The sequence below is a fragment of the Rhinopithecus bieti genome, unplaced genomic scaffold (genome assembly GCF_001698545.2).
Source record: "Rhinopithecus bieti isolate Rb0 unplaced genomic scaffold, ASM169854v2 scaffold_18037, whole genome shotgun sequence".
Classification (NCBI taxonomy): Eukaryota; Metazoa; Chordata; class Mammalia; order Primates; family Cercopithecidae; genus Rhinopithecus; species Rhinopithecus bieti.
Genome location: NW_016809071.1, coordinates 629,354 through 636,882, shown reverse-complemented (window position 1 = coordinate 636,882; position 7,529 = coordinate 629,354).

Sequence of the window (7,529 nt, the reverse complement as noted above, 5' to 3'; positions counted from 1 at the left end):
AAGATCTACATTGTTGGACTTTATCCATAGACTTTAATAGCATTTCACAGTAGGAGAAGAAGCAAAAATTAAAATGTAGAAATTGGTCATGTATTGCCTCATGTTGCTAATTTGATGTGATTCACTAAGCTGCTGTTTGGACTGTATTTTAAATGAGATCAAAACTCACCTTCAGATTTCAGGCTTATCCTCAAAACCCCCACCACTAAAAAACTTTCTAAAATGATCTGAATGGTTTATGCTACGGCTTTTGGTGTAGGGTATGAGGAAGATAATAAATATGTCTCAGGCGGTATTTCTCTACGAACCTCAGGCTAGCGGTAAGAAGAAAAACAGAGAATCTTTATCTACGTCTGAATGTGCAGCATGTTAAAATATTTTGTCACTTGAGTATTTTTCCCCTACAGCTTGTGGATGTTTGCTTTTTTAAAGTAGAAATTATAGAAATATCCAAGGAGAAAACACAGTTCATAGCTCCTTCTTTGCAATAGGTATTTGCGTTTTTTTTCTTGGAGTGAAACCATCTTATAATTTATATAGTCTTAATCTATTGATATACTTTCACTTTCTATCTCTGGGATTTCTATCTTTCATCACTATATTAAATCAATTGAATTAAGATTCTTTTGATTCTAAGAACTTATTCTAACTTACAATTAGTTCATATTAGCTCAACTCAAACAAAGAAAATTTGTTGGTTTGGGTCTGTGGGAAGGCAGAGGTAGACTGTGGCTCAGGCAAGGCTTGATCTACAAACTCAAAGAATGTGGACAGTTTCTCTCTCTCAATTACAATTTCTTTTTTTTCATAATTTCTTCTGTATTTGGCCTGATTACCTCGTCTTGAAGGTGTGCTTACTCTATTTTAGCAGGATGAAGGGCAAGGTGGAACCTCAGATTTACATGCCAACTTGGCATCACTGTTAGGGAAGAGACTCTTTCCTTTCTACAAACTACAGTCCAGGGAATGGGCTCTGAATGGCCTTCTTGAGTCAGATCCCCAAAGGATTAACATGTGCTGCCAGAGGCATGGGTGACTGTTACACATCCAGCCTGGGTCACATGTCCACACTTCAGATAGAGGTTGGAAGTGGGGCACCATCTCTGGTATTTCCATCAGAACCTCAAGGAATTGGGAAGGAATTCTGCAAACAGAAGGGAGTGCCAAAAGCAGAAGGATAGGCGAAAATGTGCTAGGCAGACCCAAAACAGCAGCTGGTGTGTTCGCCACACTTAGCTTTGGCTTTTTTTAGCAGGGTTGGCCTAAAGACGAGACACATGACCCCAACAGGCATGCTACACTGCTGCTGGTGACCAACCACCATCTGAGGGGCATTGCCTTCTTCAGCACCACAAGTGTTCTTTACTCTCATCCCTTATATGAGCTCCCACTTTCTTCTCTGCAGGAGTACGGGTAGGTGCAGCTTTCCTGCCAAGGGCCAGGAAGTAGACCTCTGAGGTGCTGCCAGAGGAGACACAATGGCTGCTGGGAAACATGTTGTATAGTTATCAGAGCATAGACTTTGGTATCAGAAAGGACACACATTCAAATTGTAATGAAAAAACAGGTTAGCTGCTTTCCACATGAGAGTCCAATTAACAAGAGCCAGGTCTGATATGAAATAAATGAATTTATTCTGAAGTTAGCTTGGGGAATGGGCACAAAATGTTCTGCTCTTAAATGTGCCACTTCACCTCTGGAGCAGAAAGCAGGCACTTTTATAAGGTTGCAAAGAAAATGAGTAAGGACAGGGGTACCCCTGCTAGCTTGGTGTCTTATCTACTGGGCAGTTGAGGTGGTGCCTTCCTGGACAGAAGGAAGTTGTAAAAGTGTTCACGCGGGCATGCTTTCTGTAAGCCCTCCTGACGGACGAAAGTTCTGAGGCAACCCCATGGAGGTGAGAGTTCCATGGTGGGTGTGCTTTGGTCCGCACACTGCCAGTTCTGAAGAAGAGATCTGTCTTGGAGCACACAGAACTTGCCCTATATGGAATGTCTGTGATGGGGCAGGTGAAAGGCTATATTTGCATCTCTGAAGGGCCAAGTAGGAAACAGGGAGCCCAGGAATACAAAAAGAAGAGGGAGAGGAAAAAAAAATAATAAGCCACCTCTAGAACAATGGGGGTACTAGGTTACAAAACCCCAGCTTGACAATTTAGCAATTTTGTGACTGATTTTTCTAAGCCTCAGTTTCTATCTCATTGGATTGTCAGGACTGGTTGAAATATTTATAAAGCATATAGCATAGCACCTGGTGACAGGTAAGCTCTTAATAAACACCACCATTAAAAGCCACCATTATTATCAAAGATCTTATTATTATTTCCCTCCTTCCACTTCTCAAGCTAGGAATAAAGAGCAGCAATTTGGGATGATGGAACCCTCTTGAATTAGGAGCTGACTAGTACAATGACATACACAATATGGTATAGGTGCACAAACCTCTTTCATACAACAGCTTTGTGTTCTCTCATTTAGCCTTCAAAGCCCCCACTGAGCTGGATGCCATTAATATCTAGCTTTCAGGTGAGGAAGATGATGCCCAGTGGGACTGTGATTTTATTAGGTCACATAACTGGTAAGTCACAGAGACAGGATTCAAACGTAGGCTTTCTGAACCCAGGTTTTGTTCTCTCTTAATTATACCACACTGTAAAGACCTATTTTTCTGAGAGCCCAGCGTGTGCCCTGCTAATCAGATGGCACAATGGGCAAGAACAGGGCCCGAGAAGACCTGGAGAATTTTCACTGGGTCACCAAGGTTTTGAACGTTTTTACCAGGGATAGTTCCAGAAGGTGATAATAGCTGGCAAGCTGTGACCTGTTGGAGGGAAGAGAGGAGAGAAAAGTTAAGAAGAAGGAAAAGAAGCAGAGTGGAAAAAAGAAAGGCATTAAGGTCGAGACAAGGAAAATGAAAATCTGCCTGATTAGAACTAGCAAACAGCAAAGTAATTTTTTAAACCTTATTGTACTTTTTGATTAAAGAAAATCTTTGCTCAAAGGCAAGTATTACTTAGAAAGCCTAAGAAAGGAAATTATTTTGAAATGAAGTATAAGATTTATCTGTGAATCTTTTAGATTTTAACCCTTGGGATATGATATCCTTAGGGATTTCTATAAAGACAGACTTATTTCACTTATTTAGTTCATCCACCTTTCCACATGAAATTCCCAAATTTTAATTTATATATCCTGTTATTCAAAGTATCATCCTCTAAAACACTCTTTATCCAATACTGACACAAAGATTTCATTTTAATTATTATTCTAAACCCAATTTTCAGCTTCTCTGTTTTCTCTGATATTTTCACCTTCTTATAGGAAATTCTTGAAACTGTCTTGAAGAGAATGGCAAACACGTAGAGATGAGGCATACAATATACACTTGAGATCTATAAAACACTGAAAGATGCATCCATACAATGAAATCACAAACCTGTCATCTGATGTCTTCATTTTTATTCATCTAATTTTTATCTTTTGTGTCTCAGCCATTCTCTTCCCTACATGTACAGGCAGAAGTCAGAGAGCATGCATGTATGAACAAAAGAAACATCACAGAGCCTTCAGTCAGCCATTCCTTTGAGCAAAACTGTGCTGGGAGGAGGAAGGCAAGGCTGAGGCCTTGGACCTCTGCAGCAAGCAGTTCTACGATAACATGGGAGCAGAGGCCCCGGCGCATATAATTTGAAAGCAAATAGAGAGTAAAAAGTCAACTTCCAGTTTCTGGTCGAAGAGGTAAGAAGCTTGGAAATCATTTCATTCATCTACCCAGAAAAAAAAAAAAAAAAAAAAAAAGCTGAGCGCATGAAAATTAACAACTTTCTTAGATCCATCAGATAACTAAGATCACAGGACAACCCTCTGCTCTTCAAATTAGAGAGGCAGACAGGCAGATGCGGAGGATCAGGACCTAGTCGGGTAGGAGACCAAACGCAGAAACCCTCAGAGGAACCAGAACTGGAGTTAGAATTGACTAATTGCTGGAGGCAGACAAGGCTGAGGGTTAAAAGCTCCAGGGGGACCCCGTCATGGAGGGAGGGAGCCCACACTTTTGTGAGTTTTACCTCCTTCTAGGAGCCCTAGCAGGTTCTCATGGTGAAGATGAGAGAAAATTCCCCTCATGTCTCTAAGGATGGGGTGGGGGTGGATGGGATGAAGGGGTTGGGGTGCTTTTGAAAAACTCCAGAGCACTCTGTCCTTACAAGGTCTGCCCTCAGGAGACACTAGCCCCGGAGCCTGGCTGACCTGGGGGAAGGGAAACAACTCCAGGCCTCTCTTGCCTGCCTCTGTCTCACCCAGTGGAAAACAAAACAAAACAAACAAGACAAAACTGAGAAGCACTTGTGAAGATCATACCCCAGGGACACAGGCTCAGGAAAAGACTGAGATCCAGTCCTTAGGATTAGCAAAACTAAAACATGTCAGGAGAGATACACGTTCCAATAAAGTTTCTTTTGTTTCTAGGATTTAAAATCCATTCATACTTGCTCAAATATAATGAAAAAGTCTTCTTTTGAAGGAAGCAGAGAGGTCTTATAAGAACCCAGTGTGATGGGGCAGGGGGTTGACTGGGGGGCAGGCAGCATCTCTGAGGCCAGATAAAGGGCGCTACCGGAGCCTACATGGCCTGTGTCCTCAGCCTCCCCTCTGTGACTTCCTCTCTGTCACCCTCACTCCCCCCCTCAGCCTCACTGGCCTCCTAGCTGTGATGCCAAAATGCTGGAGGGCCCTCTAGCTTAAAGCATTGGCAGGGACTCCCTCTGCCTGAAATGTTCCTCCCCAGCTATTAGCATGACTCACTGCATCCCCATTCAAGCCTTTGCTCAAATGTCACCTCACAAGCATTGACAGAGGCCTTCCTTAAGGATCTGATGATTTTCCTTGTTCCTAGCTCCCTTACCCAGCTTTATCTGTCCTCAGACCCCTTATCAGCACCCACTTGAACAGCAGCCCCTGCTAACCCACGGTGGGTTTGTTCCAAGAGTCCAGTGGATGTCTGACCAAACCCTATGTACACTATGTTTTTTCTTATACATACATGCCTATGATAAAGCCTAAATTATACCTTAGGTGCAGGAAGAGATGAACAACAATAAATAATAATAAAATAGAACAATGACAGCAGGTTCTCAAATAATGTCATTTTGTTCAATGTTGTTTGGTTGTAACATTGACGATTTTAAAAAATCAGTTCCTGGCTGGGCGCTGTGGCTCACCCCTGTAATCCCAGCACTTTGTGGGGCAGAGGCGGGCAGATTACTTGAGGTCAGGAGTTTGAGACCAGCCTGGCCAACATGGTGAAACCCCATCTCTACTGAAAATACAAAAATTGGCTGGGTGCCGTGGCACATGACTGTAATCCCAGCTACTTGGGAGGCTGAGGCAGGAGAATCATTTGAACCTGGGAGGCAGAGGTTACAGTGAGACGAGATGGCACCACTGGACTCCAGCCTGGGCGACAGAGTGAGACTTTGCTTCAGAATAATTAATTAATTAATTAATAAAAACACCAGTTCCTGCCAGATCCACTGTGTGGATGGAGTTTGCATGTTCTCCTCATGTCTGCCTGGTTTTTCTCCAGGTTCTCCAGTTTGCTCCCACATCCCAAATATGTGCCCATTAGGTGAACTGGCATGTCTACGTGCTCCCGGTGTGAGTGAGTAGGTGTGGATATGGGTGAATGTGGGTGTGTGTGAGTGCACCCTGCGATGAGATGGCACCTGATCCAGGACTGGTTCGTACCTTACACCCTGAGCGGTTGATAGGTTTAGCCACCTGCCACCCTGAACTGTAATAAGTGGGTTGAAAAATGAATGAAATACAAATGATTACCATGTAAAAATGTGTAAAGTATATGATAATCATGCAAAATATGCAACAATAAACAATGCTGGATGAAAGCACTCAGCAAGCTGCCATGTTTGTGATGGGTTTTTTGGTTGGTTGGCTGTTTTAGACTGAGTCTCCCTCTGTCGCCCTGGCTGGAGTGTGGTGGTGCAATCTCGGCTCACTGCAGGCTCCACCTCCCAGGTTCATGCCATTCTCCTGCGTCAGCCCCCTGAGTAGCTGGGACTACAGGTGCCAGACACTATGCCCAACATACACACACACACACACACACACACACACACACACACACACACATATATATTTTTAGTAGAGACGGGGTTTCAATGCATTAGCCAGAATGGTCTCGATCTCATGACCTCATGATCTGCCCACCTCAATCTCCCAAAGTGTTGGGATTATAGGCATGAGCCACCGTGCCTGGCCTTGTGATGGATTTTGAACTGCACGATACGAGGAGGTGCTCCTAACAATTTTCTCTTCGCAAACATTTATTCCCTAAATTAACTCACCACCACTTTGACCACTGTTGCTCACTAATTCACCAAAAATTGAGTAAATAATTTTCTTATTTGTTGTTATTAATCATTCTTAAACACATGTACACTCACATTTATTTCAATGTTTAATATTAGAAGTGTTCTGAGTCACCACTTAGAAGTTTGGTGATGTTTTTTAACCAGTAATATGTTGCAGCAACTGAACTCTTGCTTTTGTCATTAGCCATGGGGAAAATGGTTTTCGTATAATTAATTTTGCTTCGACAACTATTGTAATAAAGATGTAAATGTGGTCTCTCTCTCTTTCAAAATATCTTCCAGTACTGTACTCATCCTTCTGCTCATGAGAGGGTGAAATGATCAAATGCTTCTGTGATGAGATGAAGTGAGGTGAGTGTTGTAGGCATCGCGATGTAGTGTTAGGCTACTGTTGACCTTCTGCTTTGAGTGATTCCGGTTCCTCGAGCCTTGATAATGTCAATGGATGAATGTCAGGATCAGACGATGTTGATGGGGAATCCTTAATAGTAGAAGGATTTTGGTTGAAACTTTTGGAAGAACACTATAATCGGAAGTTGTTGTCTCTTTTTCACTCATCAAAGTGTTTCTGCAGAGGTTTTAATCCTTCATTGATCATATGGATGACTTTAATGCTGTGTTCCATTTAAGAATCATATTCCACAATTTTGTCCTTCCGTGTGTGTGCAACTCAAAACACTTTGGCAAATTTTGGTAATTTTCACATTGCTGGTTCAGCTTCAGTTCTTCTTTATCTTCCTCTTCCTCTGTAGAGGACTCAAGTTCTTCCAATTCTTCATTTGTTAATGCTTCTCTTTTTTTTTTTTTCTCATTTATTTATTTATTTTATTATACTTCAAGTTCTAGGGTACATGTGCATAACGTGCAGGTTTGTTACATATGTATACTTGTGCCATGTTGGTGTTCTGCACCTATCAACTCGTCAGCCCAAAACAATTCATCATCTATATCAGGTCTACCACCCCAATGCAATCCCCCCCCCCCCCCCCCTCCCCATGATAGGCCCCGGTGTGTGATGTTCCCCTTCCCGAGTCCAAGTGATCTCATTGTTCAGTTCCCACCTATGAGTGAGAATATGTGGTGTTTGGTTTTCTCTTCTTGTGATAGTTTGCTAAGAATGATGGTTTCCAGCTGCATCCAT